Consider the following 19,542-nt stretch of genomic DNA (forward strand, 5'->3'; position numbering starts at 1 on the left):
AGTTGTGGAGTTAAGAAAATGATGTTGTGGTTTTATTTTTGTTTGTTTTTTACTTTCTGAGGATTTATCTTAGAAAAACTTCAATCTTAGCATTTTATAGAAGTGGTTTAGCTTTGGTAATAATTTGAGATCACTTACTTTCTGAGAATTTATCTTTGAAAAACTTCAATCTTAGCATTTTATAGTAGTGGTTTAGGTTTGGTAATAATTTGAGATCACTTAATGTGTAATGATCATTTGATGTCCCAGGTTGGTATCAAGTAAAGAGATGTGTATTAATCAGCTTTCCACTAGCATAAAGAATATCTGAGATAATCAACTTAAAGTGCGGAAAGATTGATTTTGGCTCATGGCTTCGGATGCTTCAGTCCACAGGGACTAAACTCCACTCTCTTTGAGGCTGTGGCAAGGCAAGTTATCAGTGGGGAACATGTGGTAGAGCAAGCTGCTTACTTCAAGTTGACCAGGAAGCAAAGAGAGAGGAAGACAAAGAGATCAGAATCCCACAGTCTCTTTCAAAGCTTGCCTCCAATGATCTGAGACATCTCACTGAGCCCCACTCCTTGAAGTTTCTACCACCTCCCAATAGTGCCACTCTGGGAAACAAGCCTTAAACACAAGGCCCTGATCTAAACCATAGCAATCTGCTTTCCAAATGGAAACTGCTAACTTACCAGGTGTCTTGCATCTGTCTCACAACTTTTTTTGCATTGAGTTAGACTCAAAGCTGGTAGTCATATGAGTTTTTTCAGTACTTATCATACTTCCAAAATAGGTTCATTTATAATGACTGTTAATCTTCATTTTTGAAGAACAATTTTAATAGACATTGAATCCATGATTGAAAGAATTTTTTCCCCCAGCATTTTCAATATCTCATTTCACCACCCTTTAATCTCTTTCTGATGAGAAGTCAGCTGTTAATTTTATTATGGTTTCCTTGTGTAAGAATTATTATTCCCTTGATAACTCATTGTTTTCCTATCTTTGTCTTTCAACAATCCAAATAAGATGTTTCTAGTTGAGGTTCTCTTTTGAGTTCATTCTATTTTGGGTTTGCTGAGTTTCTTCAATCTGTGGATTCAATTTTTGTCACATTTTTTGGATTCTTAGGACACTGTTTCTTCAAATATATTTTTCAATGACTTCTTACCCCCCTTCTTTTCTTCTGACACTCCAAGTATGTGCAATAAATACACTTTAATCCTGTCTCACAAGTCTCTAGGGCTCTATTAATTTTTCTTCAATCTTTTTTTCTTTCAGCTCTTTAGATTGGATAGCCTCCATGACTCCTTATTTTGCAATCTCAGATGTGCTATGCAATCACATACTGGATTTTTACAGTTTTTATTATATTTTTCAATATAGAAATTCTAAAATTTTCTATTTGGCTTTTTTTTGCATAGTGTTTCTTTTTCTATTGAAATGATCTATTTGTTATTTTTCCCTTTAAATTTTACAGCATATTCATAGTAGTCATTTTGAGTTAGTTGCCTACTAAATCCAACAAGAGGCCCACTCAGTTCATATTTTCCTAAATTTGGGTCACACTGTCATGGGTGGGTTTCAACCCACCAAAATACCTAAGAGGTTTTCTAAGTTGCTGGAACTTAATTTCAGGATCTTTTCACCTGTAGTGAGGTCAGTGATGTCTCTGATAAATTTTGTAATTTTTATTTTTATCCTGTCTCCAAAACAATTTATATAAATGTGTACTATAAATATAAATTCTAATATTTTCTTCTTTACCAATGATGTGGCAAAATGGTTCTACCTTGAAAAAGCCATCAGATTACTTATTTTCTCAAAGTTATTTCTTACCCCTAACATATTTTTTTACATCTTTAAAGCTTATTTATTGAGAATTTACAATGTCCCAAATCACACAGGTTCTCTATTTTCACAAGAAAATCTGAGGGTCATTTATGTTGTAACATAAAATGGTGGTACCTCACAGTACTTGCCTCTGAATACTCTGACACATTTTAGTTATTCACCATTACATTCTCAGAACCTAGCACAGATCCTTACACATACTAAGGACTAAAGAACATCTGTAGAATAATAAAACTTGATGTCCTTTTCCAATCTGGTGAGAAATCTACCACAAAAGCATGAAGATAGATTACCTCATTTATTGTGATGATAGGTCAGGACAGCCTCTCCTCACACTCCAATTTCTCAAGGCACTTGAGTAGACATATCTGAGAAATTCAGCATTAGCTTCCTGAAGCAGCCTACTGCAGGAAGACAATTGCAATCCATTCTTGTCCCTAACTTAAAAGGAGGAAAACCGAGAATTGAAGAATACAGAACTTTGAAGTGAAAGTGTGGGAAGGATAGACACTACACTAAATGAAGCTTTTCTTCCAACAAAGGTTGGCAATACTTAGTAATTGATAGATAATTTATTTCTATTCTTTGATTATAAAAAATTAGACTCTTATCCTTCATAGTCAAACAAGATGGTCATAATATATGTTTTCTTTTGTTGCAAAATATTTGCATATTATTTAGTGAAGAAATAGGGAAACTCACTAAAGGGAAACCAGAAAAAGAACATGGTAAGGGTGATGAAAAAAATAGAGATTTTTATGGAACAATAATTTTTTTAAGAAAATGAAGCTTATTTAAATATGGTTACATGGGAAGAATAGTATAGATGAGGAAAAGCCCTGTCGCTCTCCTAAGTTCAGTGCTAGAACTCTATGAGTTAGATTTACAAAGGAAAGATTAACAAGAGGAAAAAAATGGACTCAGGCACACAGGAATTCACAAAGCACTGCAAGTCAGGAAGGCAGTTATAATATGAGACTTATATACCATCTTAACAAAGGGGATAAAGTGTGAAAACAAAGATGAGACAAAGGAAAGGGGCTCAAGACTTCTTGCAAAGAGTCAAAGGTTAACTCATAGAAAAGTGACAATAAAGTGTTGTTTAATAAGGGTTGTTATAAGAATTCACTCAGGTGATGGGACTGTCTTTGAAATAATTCTCTTCCTAGTAATAGAGAGAGAAAAACCTTTACAATTGGAAATTTATGCTATACAGTACTCCACTATCCATAGTTTCACTTTCTACGGTTCCAGTAACACACAGTTAACTGTGGTCTGAAAATATTAAATGGAACATTCCAAAAATAAATAATTCATAAGTTTTAAATCACATGCCATTCTGAGTAACATGATAAAATCTTAAGCCTTCCTGTTCCAAAAAGAAACTGATGATCTTCCTTCTAATATGTCATCAGAAGGTCAGTGGTAGCCTAATGCTACTTTACAATGCTTATATCATTCATCTCACTTAATTTCATCATAATAGGCATTGTATCATGTTACACACCACAGGAAGAGGAGTGAACACACCACAATAAGATATTTTGAGAAAAAAAGATCACATTCACATAATTTTCGTTACAGTATAGTTATAATATTGTATTTTATTATTGGTTATTACTTTTAATCTCTTATGGTGTCTAATTTATAAATTAAACTTCATCATAGCTACATATGTTTTGGAAACATACTACTATATGTAGAATTTTGCTCTATCCTTAGTTACAGGCATCCACTGTGGGTATTGAAGCATGTCCGCTAGGGAAAAGGTGAAGTGTTATACAAGGGAAACTCAAGATCTGCCTTTAGACAGAAAGCAGGAAAGGAAAATGTCTTTTCCTTCATCTACTGTTGCTCAATTGAATGCAGCTTGAATTAATCTTTATGATAAAGTGGCATATTTTGAGGTAGCAAATTGTAGTTCCTCTTTAGCAGAAGCCCAGAAAACATCAGGACCAAGGCAACTCACCTGTTCTCTCAATTCCAAACTGCCAGAAGAATCTGATTGGTACCATTACACGTTACAGGTCAATGGTTAGCCAATGCATTGGCTACATTTGGATCAGGTCCCCAGAGCAGGGGTGTTATGACCAGGATACGTGGTCACAGGTCATGCTGAGACGCCTTCTTCAAGGACTGGGGATATAGGCACTAGAAAACATACCTATTACACATGCCATATGTCTATTATATGTACCAGATGTTTCATGACTTCTGGATTTATGAAATATAAAATTTTCATGATTATACTATGTTCTAAGAAACAGAGCAACCTAGATGCTTTGAGTAGATAAAAAGAAATAATGATCTTTATTTAAAGTGCTTGCAAATCTGACTTTCAATTACTTTCCCTAATACACAAGAGTTTTACAGACTTAGCTATGAATATGTCAAAGCACACATAGACAGTCTTTTTCACACACTCTTTCTCATAATCTGGTACCTTTCTGAGACCTTTCTGTTTTTGGAGGTTACATGGCAAAAACCTCTACTCTGCTCTGCCATAATTTACCTCATTTTTCCACAGTGGATGTCCAATCTCATCTTTTTTTCTAATTATTTCTCAATATTATTGCTTCCAATTTCTCAATGTTAGAAGTTAATTTTTTCCAAGGACTAATAAATGACTTATTGAATATTGGCTTTCCTTAGTATGGAAAGTATACTTCAGTAATATAAGGCACTGTGAGGTACACACTCATGATTATGATGAGTCTCAGCCTCTAGGAGAGAAGGATCATACACAAGTAACTACAGCAGGGGGTAGAGAAGTCATATGCCACAGTAATATACTAAGGCAGAAATCAGTCTCTCTAGAGATGACAGGATCAGGAAACTTTAAGACCTTGAAAGTAACTATTGGGCTAGGTCTTTAAGGTAGGGGGAGGATGTGAATATTCAGAGAATGGGGAAAGGGCATAGACAATCCTGAAGCTACCTGAGTGGAACTATTATTAAGCCTTAGGAACCCTCTTCAGGAACATCTTACATCACTGCTCTGCTCTCTCTCCCTCATTTGCCACCTACTTCTGTTTTAATATTCCTCTTTTTAAAAAATGAAATTATCACCATTATTGTAGTTTTTATCTTCACTCAGCCCACTCCTCCATAGATAGCTAAATATGAGAAGAGTTTTCCTGCTTTCAGTTTTCTTATTCCTTGCTATCCTTAAAATGTTTTTTTAAAGGAATTTATCTCAAATTATTATGTACTAATATGAAAACAACAAACATTGGAAAGTTTAAAAGTTTCCATAATCTTTGAAAGGATCAGGTTGACTTCTTTCTGAGGTGGTAATTGAAAAGTTCCTTAGATTTCTGCTGTTTACTATGGTTCTTGAGGTGGAGTCTCTCAACTGCTTCAGTCTTCCTCTTGCTACCACAACCTCCCAGCACTTGGACACCAAGTGCAATGGATGACAGGTTTAAAACTTTCTCTGAAGACCAACATTAAACAAGGATGAGAGGTTGGAGGGAAAGGGAGAGAGAAGGGAAATTGCATGGAAATGGAAGGAGACCCTAAGGGTTATACAAAATTACATACAAGAGGAAGTGAGGGGAAAGGGAAAAATAATACAAGGGGGAGGAATGAATTACAGTAGAGGGGGTAGAGAGAGAAGAGGGGAGGGGAGGGGAGGGGAGGGGGGATCGTAGAGGATAGGAAAGGCAGCAGAATACAACAGAAATGAGTATGTCAATATGTAAATCAATGGAAGTGTAACTGATGTGATTCTGCAATCTGTATATGGGGTAAAAATGGGAGTTCATAACCCACTTGAATCAAAGTGTGAAATATGATATATCAAGAACTATGTAATATTTTGAACAACCAACAATAAAAAAAACTTTTTCTGCCCAAGTGAGTCATTAGCATTTCTAACGTATCCTCAGCAGAGGTGACAATGGTTTCTATCATTCCCTGGAAACCTGCAATTAGGGCATGCAACTTGTAAGCAAAGGTTTGTTTTTTTTTTTTTTTTTGTATAAAATAACTGAACTGGCAAAATGAGCTGGGATTTTGAGGAGAAAGATCACAATCTTCCAAAATCATTTTGAGTTAGAAATTTGGGGATACAGAGAAAGAAAGATATATTTAGTCTCAAAAGAGAAGTATACATGACCCATAGGAGTGCAGGAAGCAACTATGAACTATTGGAATGCAAAACAAGCAATTCCTGAGCATCCCAGCCCATGTTCTTGGCCCATGTCCTTGCCCATAAAAATAACATGATGTGAAGGCAATGGGCAAGCAAAAGGAAAACTGGTAAAAACTGCACAACTCTACTCTAACTCTGCCTCTAGTCCAGCCCTTAGGTATTGTCCCTCTAGAAATATCAATATCCCAGCCCAATGGATTGCTTCTCACTCTCAAAATGTCCCACATTCTCCCTTGAATATGTATTCCTTGCTTTATGGCCAAAGTTTCTCACCTTAGAGACAGCCCACATTTTCCTTTGAATGTGTCTCTGCTTTCCTAAATAAATCTCTCTGTGCTTCTGATGCATCCTTAAATTAATTTCTGTGATGGTTTTCCAAGAATGCCACTGGTCGTGTTCCCCTGTGGATACTCCTTCAATCTCCTCTGGTGACAAATTTAGTTGTGTTCAAGGGCCAAAATATAAGGATGAAAAAGTAGATGCCTCAAGAAATCCCCTTTATATTGTTTCTTGATAAAAGGAAAGACTACTAGATGAAGATAGAGGTAGGGTAAAAAGAAGATGGTTTTCTAGAAGCCCAGATGTTTGGAAGGATTAACAAAATCTTTGGAGAAGAGAGTGTAAAACATATATAAAATAGAAGTTATAATCAGCAAAATCCTCGTGGAGAGAGTGTGGTCTACGTTTAGGAGCACAAATGGAGTATGAGTTTAAAAGAGAAGTATGAACACTCCTTCTTAGTCAAGGCTGAAAGTGGTGAAAAAGAATGAAAATTGAGACTGAGGCTTAGGAAAGCTAAGGTGAGGAAACCCATGCTGGATCCTCCCAGTCAACTATACAACAAGATCATTTTCAGAATTTGGAGGAGCCCAAGTACAATGGGGGCTTGAGGAGAGCTGAAATGGGAGATCTGGGAGATGTGCCCTGGTTTATATCCCTGATGAAGAAAGAAACTTGGAGAATCAGTGAAGAGCCAGGCATTTGAATAAAATCAGTTTGTAGTGGAATGGAGTGATTTCTTAGCCTTATCCAGAGGTGCCTAGTAATGTAGGAGCAAGTTCAAAAGAAAACTTTGAATTAAATATAACAAGAAAAAATTAATGTTAACAACTTATTTTATGGGACATTATTCCTGTTGAAGTTTAGTAACATTTTAATCATTATGAACATGAAATATACAATACAAAAATAGTAGTCACATGCATATTTTAAGGAAAATACAAAAAAAAAAGAATACTGGAGTAAAAAAAACACAACTAGCTCTATTTTTCTTCTTTCCATGTTCATCTAAGGCATGAAAAATTAATATTCATTTTTTCTTTCAAACACACCAATCTTTATTCAATGTTATTGAAAAAATTAGAACCAAATCATTGGTATTTTCACAGAATATTTAAAAAGTCTTATTTGTAAACATTTACAATGTACTTTTCCCATTCTCCTCTAAACATACACACACATCAAAAAAGTCCAAAGAAGTCAAAAGCAGCTAATTTCCATGATGGCAAAGCATGAGACAGCACTTCCTGGCCCTTGCTAGTCCTTTCCTAATTCTGAAAATATTTAGGGGGAGCACTGACACGTTCACTTGTTTTATTCCTCAGTTTAACCTTTCACTGGATTGTCAAGTTTTTACTACAAAATTTTGGGACTCATTTTTCCAATCAAGGTACCATATTAGCATTTCTCAGGTTACATTTTTATAATCCTCAGTTACAGTAAGATAAAAACCAATAGCAAAGAGTATCATCCAACTTAAAATTCAGAACAGTAGGTAGACATATGTAGCTTGCACACACATTAATCTGTTTCCCTCAACAAAATATTTGTAATTTCCAAAATCCTATCAGCTTTTTCACACAATATGGTCCCTCTAATTTGAGGGGCAGTAACATAAACATAGCTTATTTTTCTAACAAAATCACCAAAAGAAAGGAGCATAAGAATACTAGTGACTACATACTATAGTGATATCGTGTTTAAAAGCTTAATATATTCATGAAGTCCTGCTTTAAAAGGTGGAATCTAAATAGGAAAGTAGTTGATCAAAAACAACTGGTATTAATATACTAGCAGAGTGATTTTAATGAATGAACACTCATCATTAAAGTTCAAGATTGTGCACTGATTCTATGCCTTGTTTCATTTCTTTATCAAATTTAGAGTTAATCTGGAAAGTAGTTAGGAAAAAACAGATTGTGCACTGATTCTATGCCTTGTTTCATTTCTTTATCAAATTTAGAGTTAATCTGGAAAGTAGTTAGGAAAAAACCCCATCAACTGTAACCTATTTTCTTTTCTTTTCATAAAATCATTAGAATGCATGAAGGATTGACTGTCACCTATATCCTTCTCCAGCTAGTAACCTCTTTAAGTCAAAGAGCATGCACCTGTCAACCTTATAGTGCAGAATGCACATACAATGGTGTTTAATAAATACTAGTTCCTGGAGGGGATGAGAGGTTTGCTTTGGGAAGCAAGGAACACACTGTTCTGCGTTGATCAATTGGCGTCTATCATTCAATTGCTAAAATATCATGCAAAGGAAATCCTCATTGAGTCTCTTTTGGGAAGGGCTTATAGGTTTGAAGAGTCAAAAATCTGAGGCCTTAGGGAAGGGGGAGTGGCTGAGAACAAATCTAAATAGAATTCAAGTGGCTCAGTGACGTCAGGAGGAAGCAGAGATTTAAAGGACGGGGTGCAAACTCACCTGGAGAAGCAGAAGCTGCACAGATGTCAAAAGTCAAAGGGCCTAGCCTTGCCGGCTCTTCAGAAGCTGGTAAAGTGAAACGCCCACTACTGGGCTCTCACAGTCAAGTATAAGTCTAGGGGCTCAACTGTTCATGCCTTTGACGCCAGAGGGAAACCCTACCATGTACAATTGGGTTGACAAAGCAAACCTGCCCCAGATTTCAGAGCCGGCGTTCGGGAATCCCCTAGTACTTCTTTCCCTCACCCTCTCTGGCGCCAGAGGCCAGAGACTGGTTCATCTTCACTCCCCACCTTCTCCAGGCCCTCTGGCTCTTAACAGCATCGGTCTCTATGGCGACCTGAAACCGCAGTTTCCATTGGCAGGTTCAATATGAGGGCCGGGCCAATGGGGAGGGTCAGCCTTTTTCTTCCGACCAATGGGGCTGTCGGGGAGCTTGTCCGGAGACGGCGGCGTGCTGACGTTCCCGGGAGCCTGGGGCTGGCCGGGCAGGCGGGCTAGCGGCTGGGCGGGCGGCGGCTGCGGCCTCTGGGCAGTAGAGGGGGCTCCGGGGCTGAGTCCGAGTCGACGCCGGCCGCGGAGGCGGCACCATGGGCACCGGGTAGAGGGACAAGTTGGCCACCGCCGCCACCGGGGGTGGTGGGAGAGCCTCTCCGGGGGAGGGGGCGGGTGGGGGAGGGAGGGGCGGGCAATCACACGGCCGCGGCACTTTTTTAATTTTTTCGGGTGCCGCAGCGGCTACCCTTCGGCGTGGATGTCCCAGATCCCTGGAGCGACGACGGCCGCTGCCTAACCTGGAAAGTAAGTGTGCGGGCTCGCGGGAGGGCGCGGAGACTCCTGCGCACGAGACCCCTGGCCCTTGGTCCCTTGCGCCCTAACCAGGACCTGCTCGCTGAAGGGACAGGCGTCTCCCTCCCGTTACTCGGTCCCCACCGACTCGCGGCCGCCTCGGCTTTCCTGCCCCGCCTCGTGTTCTTGCCCGCACTCGCCTGCCTGCTCCCCTCCCCCCGGCAGGCGCACAAGTTTCACCCTCCATTTGCTTTTCCCCGCGAATACTCTTCCCGGGTCTCCCCTACGCGGTGCGCTCGACCCCTCCCCACGTTTGCCTTTTCGGATTCTAAGCCCCCAGCCCCAAACTTAAGCGCCGTGCGGAGCTCTTCTGGACGTTTACCCGGCGGATTCCCTACTACCTCCCGCCTGGCACGCTGCCCCGCGTCCCCAACACCCTGGGGCGTTCGCCTCCCTCAGCCCTTCGGATGGTCTGTCCGCCCCTCCAGCCCTAGAACCCGCATCCTGGCTCTTCTCTTCCTCCCACGCCCCTGCTGGCCTCACTGTCTCGTGTCTGCCCCCTTAGCCCTTCACTCCCGCGGGTCTACCACACTCCTTTCGGTTCGGTGCGCCCCTCTCTCCTCGTGGCTCGTCCTCACGCTCCACCCCTCCCAGTTCCCCAGCCCCAAACCTCCGGGCTGCCCTCCTGCGCCGTCGCTTCCTCCTCTCCCTGCTAGGAGTTGAAGCGGAGCTACTGCACCCCCTTGGCGAATCTCGTGTCCCTGCCCCTGTCGGGGCTGCCCGGCCCTCTCCTCTCCTCTTTCCCCCTAACCGGGAAGTGAGGGGGCGTGCGGCGGGCCCGGTATTTGGCTGTGTGTTGGCTGAGTGCGACAAACCTCGAGCGCGGGCAGTGGAGGCGCCGCGGCGGCCGTGGCCGCTCGGGGCGCAGCAGTAGTCAGGTGTGTGTGTCCGGGGTGGAGGCGGGGGGGGGGGGGTGACGCGCGTTGCCAGCTCCTAGGCTGGCGACAGATTGTGCCGGAATGCGAGGAATGCACCAGGGGCAGAGTCCATACTGCCCGCCAGGGCTTCACTAGCGCCTTCCCGGCCCAGCTCTCACCGCGCAGCCAGAGGTCACAGGAGCATCTTCGGAGCTGGTGAGCCTCCTTTCACTCCTCTCCTCCCTTCGCTTCTCTCCATGCGGCAGAAAGGGCGGCGGAGGGGGAAGCGCTGTAGTTTCTTTGGGCTCCAGCTAGCCTTTCGTCTTTTTTTTTTTTTTTTTCTGCATTGATCTCCAGGACGGTGAATTTGGGGCCCGTGGCGGTGTAGCCAAGGTTATTGATCATTGCACAAGGCTCTTTGCAAGTTTGGTTTTCATGGTTTGGATAGCGTTTGGTTTTTACCAGGGTTTCCTGAAAACCTGCAGAAACAGGGGGTCGAAGGTTCTTGGAGTAATGGGCTGCAGCCAACACATGTTTAGCTTCATTCAAAAAAAAAAAAAAAAGCCTGTTAGTGCTCATGGATGAGAATGTACTGCAAGAGAGATCTTGAATGCATCACTTTGCTGTCATAAGAATTGTAATTTTTTTCCTTGTCATACTGGGCTGTGTTTAGACCTTGTATAATACATTATGAATAGAAACAGAGAAGCAGTGTTTGGTCAGCGATGGGACAGATAGAACTGTCTGGTACAGTTAAATTCGGGATTCGGGGCGTGTCAGTTACCATTGCAAGTGACACAGGAACACCACAAATCATGTATATTTCAAGATGTAATTTATTCGTAGAGGTACCAGTTATTTCTTTTTTTCTGGGTTTGACAAGGGAAAAAAATCTCTGCAGCCTTAAAACTTTTAGAAAATGGTAATTATTTATTTACAAAATCAGTCATGGTCAGTGTGCATTTTTAGTCAAATTTTGTTTTCTTAAGCAAAATTTTGACAGAAAATACTTTTATAGAATTGGGCTTTGATTCTTTTTTTTAAGAAAGTGAAAGAATGCTTTCTCTCTATTTTAAATATAGTATATTGCAAGTATATTGCTATAGAAGTATTTTCATTTCTGGTGCCCATGAAACATGAAAATGACAACATGAAAATGAGAGTAACCCATGTCTGAATTAAGTGTTTCTGGATGTGGAAAATCATACTATGTGTACTTTTCTTTGACACAGTTTGCTTTGGAGGTTGCATTTACTGTAAAGCCTCTCTGCACCTGGTTATTTTGTATCAGATTCAAGTAAAAGAAGTCAGTTGTCCAATCAGTCAGCTGTCTTCCAACCACTACTTTGTGTGACTCAAGGACATTGAAACATATGAGAGCTTTTTAGTTAAGGAACCAAGGGAAAGATTGTTGTCTTTTGGTTACTACATTGTTTTTAGAGGTTCAATTTATGTCCAGTAACACTGTGGAGGATATTGGAAGGTGTTTGTAAATGCTAACAGGAAAACTTTTATTATGTAACAACATCATATTACAGCAGAATTTAACCCTTGCCTATTTGATTTGATGTCAAGATTGGAAAGTAAAAGCATATTTAGTTTCTATGTTCCATGAGAAATTGAATAACCTGGGCTCGTGTGTGTGTGTGTATATATGTATACACACACATTTGATTGTGCAAAAAAATTTACCTGCTTCAGTTAGAAATACATTCTGCTTGTTATCAATGTTTAAAGAGAGGAATCTTTTAAACTAATGATTTTTCATAATTGAAAATAATATGAATTATGTTTTGACCAAAGTACATGCCCTCTCTATTCCCCACTGTTATATAAGGAGAAGGTACTACATTTGGTGTCTTATATGTTATACTGAAGAGTCTAAATCAGAGAAATTAAGTATTAATTTTAACTCATTTAAACTGTTTTTGGAAGAAGAGGAGGAGAAAGAAGATATGGAAAGCATAGGAAGTAGAGGCAGCTAGTATTCAAAATCATATACATCTTTTATTGTTGCATTTACAGACTGAATAAACCTATCAATTTCTGTGTATAATCCTGACAATATGAATTTAAAGATCCTACTGCCAAATTCAGTTAAATAAAACTTTAGCAACTGAATGACCTTGAATATTTAGATTGTATCAAATCACAACTGCAATTTTCTTTCACTTCTGATCCATACAAAGTGGCAAAGTAAATTTAATTTAAAAATTTGAAATTCATTTAATTTCTAAAAATTCAGTTATTGCCCACTTATAAACTGAATAACTGCCATATTTTAAATCAGGGAACCATCTGGTATAAGCCAGCTTCTTATCTGACTCTTAGAAATATTAAGATATTTTCAGAATGTTCTAAATTCTTATGTTTTTTTTAATACTTCAATTGAGAGGTAATTCCCTTCCTTGCTTAATTCTGAAGTGGACAGTATACCTTCATTTTTAATTAGAAGATAAAGTAGAAGTTATGATTGGTTATTAGCACATAAATATACATGGAGTTGTATGCCCCTTTGGGAAGATGCCTTCACACTTTCAGCATACTGGGAGATAATAAGTCTCCAGTGTATTAAATGATTCTGTAGTGCCCATTCTGCACTGAAGGGGGAGGAAGAACCTGAAACATAACACCAGTGGACTAGTATGTGTGGAGAATTAAATAACTATTTCATGGCCAGACTTTAATTACACATAGCTGTAAACACAGAGAAAGGACATAAAATGTGAAGATGGACAGAGATGCAAGTATTCATGTACTACAAGGAAGCAATGATTGCAGTCAGCAGGTCAGTTTGATGGCCAAGAGTAAGAAATAACAGGTTCTTTCACGGTAAAGGACTAAGAGCAACAGTTTAGGTGCTGGCTTCTTTCACAACATTCAGATCGTTCTCACATTGTCACTTATTAATAATCCAGAATTATCTTAATCTTATGGGACTAAGTTACCATTACTAAATTTAGGGTGTTACATGATGGTATTATTCAATTAAACTTAGAAATGCTTCAGACATTCCATTCATCATTGGCCTAAATTGTTTTTCTTTTCATAACTTAGATTTAGTTTCATTTGATGTACCGATAAATGTTGGCTGCATTGCTGATCATCTTATTATTCATAGTCTTGATAACATAATTTATTATGATTCATATAATGATTCATTGCAGATGATAAAATATCATTAGGTATTGGATTATAAAAATTTAGTACTATAAAATAAATAAAATATGGAAATGTCTGAATTTTTAGTCATGTCATGTGCAGCATTTTTCAGGAACTGAATAATGCCTGAAAATTGAGTGGGTGCCAGTCCCTGTAGACAGATTTTTGTATCATACAGTTTTCACAGAGTCCAAAACTCATGATACAGTGTATGGTGGGTGGTGGCCAGGAAACCAGTTTGTTAATCTGGCTCTTGCCTAATCTGGATGCCTCTATACCAACAACAACATATCTGTCTGCTTAGAAGAAAAAACAGAAGCCCCTTTTCATGGCCTAAGTCCATTTACACAAAATACGAATGCTTGTGTCTAGTGTTCCACGTTGAATTTAGAGTGTGTGTGGGTGTTGTCATAAAAAAATCATATTACATATTAAAACCAGAGAACTTGGACTGTTAGAGTACTATGCAGGCTTTTGGGTCCTGGCCTGAAACTTAGATTGCAGATTATAGAAGTCCATAATCTATTTACAACAGAGTTTTGGAACACTGAACTAGTGATTTTTAAAATTTTGGTCCATGATAAGCTTTTCCCTAAATTTCAAACATGAGAGAGGCAAAAATCTCCCTGAACCAAAAATTAGGAGTGTGCCAGTAACCCTCACTACCTTGACAAACCATTTGTTATTTGGGCAATAGTGTCCTCCTTTAGAGATGAAGAATTTGGATTACATTGATCTTAATTACATTTCAGCTCAAGTTTTTGGAAGTTCTCAGAGTTTGCTTCATTTTTTTTGTTGTTGTTGTTTTTTAAAGAGAGAGTGAGAGAGGAGAGAGAGAGAGAGAATTTTTAATATTTATTTTTTAGTTCTCGGCGGACACAACATCTTTGTTGGTATGTGGTGCTGAGGATCGAACCCGGGCCGCACGCATGCCAGGCGAGCGCGCTACCACTTGAGCCACATCCCCAGCCCTTCATTTTTGTTTTTGTTGTTGTTGTTTTGGAGGGGAGGAGTTTAGAAAAAAGTTTCCTAAGCAATCTTGTTTCCTCTCAGAGTCCAAATCACAGCAACAAGGAAGTTGAGTTTTTGTTTTGAGACTTTTGAACATCCTTCACATTCATCATAAATAGATTGCATTTATTATTGCCATTGTTATTGTTGTTTTTAACAATATCATTTTGGGAAGTGAGGGGGAAAAGATAAAGCATGTGATATTTTTAAGGTCTTGCTCTCTACCTCCATCCCAGTTCAAGATTAACTGTAGTAATTTAGGCCAGGAAAAGTCATTGGAATCACATCTTAACACTTTTTATGAGGCTCATGAAAAGTGTCATTAGGTAGTGATGTGTCAGGGCTAGCAGTCAAGACTGTCATGGTTCAAATCTGGCACTACAGTTAATCTCTCTATCTCAGTTTGTTATTGTATAAAGTGAAATGACCAATGTACCCACCTTCTATGGTAATTTTGAAGATTAAATTAATTAATACATGTAAAGTGCTTACAAAAGGGCCTGGCTCAAGGATAGCACTTAAAACATTTGTTACTTTTATTCTTCCATCATGGTACTTTATGGTGATTTCTACAGCATTGTCTACTATGTGTCAGGCAAATTATTGACTTGCTTTCTGTGGACTCAATCAAAACGATTATGGATTAAAACAGGATGTTTTAAGGGGGAAAAGTACTGAAAAAATATTATAAGCTTTATAGTTTGTAAGAGATTGTAAGAAAGAGAATCCAGCAAAATAATTATGGACCTTCTTAAACTAGAAAGTTATAGCTTTTTGTGATAGGTATTAGAGAGGAATTAAACACAACTAATCAAAAGGTTGGAGTAAGTTTGGGAAAACACATCTTAATAAGCTGTTATGTTTATAAGATAAAGACTAATAATATTACATTACAGAAGATAGAAGGGAAATATTTGCAAATTTAAAATACCTTTTATATATGTACACACACAAATATATGACTATTGCATTTGTAATTCTCTATAGTAGTCATTTTACACAACGTCTGTTCTGGTCAATACATGAACAAAGTGTTAGAAAGTGTTAATCATTTCATAATTAATCCATTTGTCCAAATGCATCTTTAAAAAAAAACACATTTATTTTTTAGGTGAAGGTGGTCACAATACCTTTATTTTATTTTTATGTGGTACTGAGGATCGAACCCAGTGAAGACTAGAAAAGAGGAAGGCAGTTTGGAAGACTCTTGATGTAAACCAAAAGACAGTGGTTTTATTCATGTCAAGAGGCTGCAGTTCTAGTCCTAGCTTTGCCACTAAGTAGGTGTGTGTCCCATGAACAAGTCACTTCACTCCTCTGGGCTTTAGCTTGCCTATTTATAAAAGGAAGGAGTTGGACTAGATACTCTCTAGAGTACTTCTGGTGCTTATATTTCACAGCTCTTAGAACATCAAGCATTTTCTTTCTGTTATATATTTTTCTCAACAAGAATATACTGTCTTCTCAAGAATTTATTGCAATTTACCCCCTCGGATAGGGGGAGAAAATTGAAGTTGTATACCTGAAATTCCTAGAAATATAAGTGTTCAAGCCACGCAAACATGAGACCTGGCTGAGTCAGTGGCTCCATATCTGTTGCCTGACAGTCATGTGAAGTATTGAAGGGCAGTGACCCTGGGGGCTTAACCAGGCAGTAGGCAGCAGGAGTTGAGCAACAGGCTCTAATGAATATACCACATCTTAGTTCATCATAGTCCCTACCCTTTGGGACTCATTTGTTATAACAACCAATCCCCTGTGCATATTGAAATCTTCACCCTGATTAAGAATAAATTTTCCAGAAATTGGATAAAAACAGAAGCGAACTTAGGGTAGTAGTTAAAGGGGACTAGTGTTGTTAAAATGAGAAAGAACCACTTAACATTTGTTCAAATGATTTGATTTGTCCTCAAGGAAATCAAACCACCAAAACAGAGTTGTTCCTCTGAAAGGATATATTCTATGAATACTTTGTTCATAGGAATTCACTGATCTATATCTCATACAATGTAGGTACTTTTCCACTCTCAATTTTTACATACAGGCAATCTACCAGTGTTCAGAAATTGTGGTAGATTTCAACAAGGTGACCTTACTTTTAAGCTTGGATTTCCATTCTTTCTTAAAAAGAAAAAGCAGTTTGAAAATTTACTGAAGAGAGGGTCTCCTAGAATCCTGCTCTTCTCCACAAAAGGAGAAAAAAATTCTTCTAGAACTTCAATATATATACATCTATGAAACAATAATTTAGCCAGGTGCTAAGATGTATACGTGTAATCCAAGTGACTTGGGAGGCTAAGGCAGGGGAATCATAAGTTCCAGGCCAGCGTGGGCAACTTAGTGAGGCTAATTTCAAAAATGAAAAACAAAAAGGTCTAGAGATGTGGCTTGATGATAGAACACTCCTGGGTTCAATCTCTATTACTAAAAAAATAAATAAATAAAAAATGAAAAGAACCCACAGTAGTTTCAAAGTATTGAGATTGACTATTTTCCTTGCTAATGAGATGAGTACACTATTTTCAAAGAATCAAGTATACTGTTAATGAATGCAATATTAAATGAATTCTCAGTGTCATGATCAAAGTGAACAGGCTCTTCTTCTGTTTCCATACCTTCATGAGGATCATAAACCTTCATATAAAATGGAAACCAGTAATAATAATTTTGCAGGGAAGTGGATCATGTTTTCTGACACCTGTACCCTGGATTCACAGGGAAACAAGGACTGGTCTAATTAGAAGTATCTTATTCCTGAGTACCACCAGCATCTAAGTGAGAGGAGTATAAACAATTGATGCTTTAGATATTTTGGAGTCCTACTGTGTGAAGTACTGGTGTGCTGTTTCGTGTATCTCTTATTTTAAAAGATAGCTCATATTAAAAATTATTCATTTTAGCTTATTTTAACCAACAATCGTTTAATATCCTGCTCTATTACCAAACTATGCTAGGTCCCATGGCCAAAAAGATGGTTTACCCCAGGCAGTGTTACAGTCTGGGTTGCATTCAGTAATGGAATCTCTACCTTTAAGGAAGCCATGAAAAATTTTACAGTCTGATTGGGAAAGATTAGACACATGAACTCTGTAGAGATTGTCCTAGAAACTTTGTTATATAAATAAACCTGTAAAATCATTCTATAACTGTTTATGGATGAGCTGTAAAATGACAAGGTTTTAGCTTATTCTGCTACTTGCTTTGGTATTTGTTTCTTGATAAATTATTCAAATCTAGAGAGACAATTGTGATAGCCACTGTCATTGGCTGTCTTTGTAAAAATCGTGTATCTGAAAAGGTGCTTTCTACTACTGATAAGGTAGTGACTCTTAGAACACTTTACCATATAGCCCATATAAAATGTTCATAATGAAAATACATTATTTATAAGGAGTTATGATTTATGCATCAAGACTTGCCTTTTTAGTGAGTTCTTGTTTTATTTTATATAAAATAAAAACTATAAGTAGGCAGCACTTTAGTTTATTGTGTTTTGTGCTTTTATTCTGTATGCAATTTTGTGCCTTTATAAGTCCAAACTTGTTAATGAAAATATTTCCACCCATTGTTATGGATAAACAGAATGTTTTGAAAATCTCTTGTGACATTTGCTAGAATAAATGGACTCATTGAATCTTACCTTGAATACCAAACTAATGCAGTGATGGGAATTTTCTACTTATTGTCAATTTGTCAATGATTGAATAAGCAGCAAAGTCCATTTTAAGAAGGTACTGGAATAAGGAATCAGAAAGCCCAGCTAAACTTACACAAGAACTGCTATTATTTTGAGATCTATGATAAACAACTCAGTTGTCTAACTCAAATTGTTAATAGATGGAAAATATCAGTCTGAAATTTATAGTGTATTATAAAGTGTCAGTCTCTCAAAATATTGTTCAGAATTTTGAGTTGTTTTTTTTTTTTTAAAGAGAGAGTGAGAGAGAGAGAGAGAGAGAGAATTTTTAATATTTATTTTTTAGTTCTTGGCGGACACAACATCTTTGTTGGTATGTGGTGCTGAGGATTGAACCCGGGCCGCACGCATGCCAGGCGAGCGCGCTACCACTTGAGCCACATCCCCAGCCCAGTTTTTTATAAAAACAATGTCCATTATCCTGTGGTATAATGAGAATCTACCAGTTCCATGGGAAAATTGTACTCCTTGAAGCTACTCAACAGCAGGAACTTAGGTAGTTCTGCATGGCTTAATCTTAACCCCTAGTCATTCAAGAATTATCAAATGAGCTTTGAAACACCTTCACATACTACATTTGAATATAACTTCTCTGCCTGCTACTCATTCATCCTCTGTCCTTTTGTAAATTTCCTTTGTAAACTGGTCTGAGACCCTTAAGGATTTATTTTATGTTTCATGGGAAAAGCCTCATTTTTCCTTTTAAAAAATTTCCTTTGTAAATCATTTTGCTAGATACATAATTCATTGTATTAAATTACCCAGCAAAACATTAATTAGAAGATTTCAAAAAGATCAATTTATATTAATTTTAACCTTAATTATCTAGATTATATCCTAGTAAAATCAATTTACATAATATTCTCTATAAGTAGGCAGCACTGAGGCCAGCTTTACCAGGCTTTAAAAGTGTTACATTGAAAGTTTGGAGAGTCTTTGAACATGTGATATTGAGCAAACTTCTGATTTCGTTTCCTTTTGTGAATTGGTATAGGTTGAGTATCTTAGCCAAAATGCTTGGGACCAGACCAGAGTGTTTAAATTTCAGAGTTTTTTCTGGAATTTTCAGTATTTGCATAGAATTTATCAGGTAAACATCCCTGATCTGAAAATGCAAACTCAGAAATGTTGCAAAATCCATAATTGTTGAGTCTCATGTTAGCACTTTAAAAATTCTGGATTTTGGGCTGGGCATGGTAGCACACTCCTGTAATCCCAGGGGCTCAGGAGGCTAAGACAGGAGCATCACGAGTTCAAAGCCAAA

The 19,542-nt window shown here is 38.1% G+C and overlaps 2 protein-coding genes across 12 annotated transcripts in view; one reads left to right on the forward strand and one right to left on the reverse strand.

Moving 5' to 3' along the window:
* Positions 1–9,417, reverse strand: part of Ccdc148 (coiled-coil domain containing 148) — a 314,744-nt gene extending 305,327 nt beyond the window's left edge. For 4 of the 5 annotated variants that reach the window (XM_040294329.2, XM_040294330.2, XM_040294328.2 and 1 more), the window contains exon 1: positions 8,703–9,417. The gene's annotated coding sequence lies outside the window, so the exon portion shown is untranslated. The remainder of the gene's footprint in view (positions 1–8,702) is intronic. The other variant, XM_040294332.2, reaches the window with a different exon arrangement.
* Pkp4 (plakophilin 4) overlaps positions 9,372–19,542 on the forward strand; it is a 238,470-nt gene continuing 228,299 nt past the window's right edge. For 6 of the 7 annotated variants that reach the window (XM_078017439.1, XM_078017443.1, XM_078017442.1 and 3 more), the window contains exon 1: positions 9,372–9,503. The gene's annotated coding sequence lies outside the window, so the exon portion shown is untranslated. Of the gene's footprint in view, positions 9,504–10,476; positions 10,625–19,542 lie in introns of those variants that run through there. The other variant, XM_078017440.1, reaches the window with a different exon arrangement.

The sequence above is a fragment of the Ictidomys tridecemlineatus genome, chromosome 7 (assembly GCF_052094955.1).
Source record: "Ictidomys tridecemlineatus isolate mIctTri1 chromosome 7, mIctTri1.hap1, whole genome shotgun sequence".
Lineage (NCBI taxonomy): Eukaryota > Metazoa > Chordata > Mammalia > Rodentia > Sciuridae > Ictidomys > Ictidomys tridecemlineatus.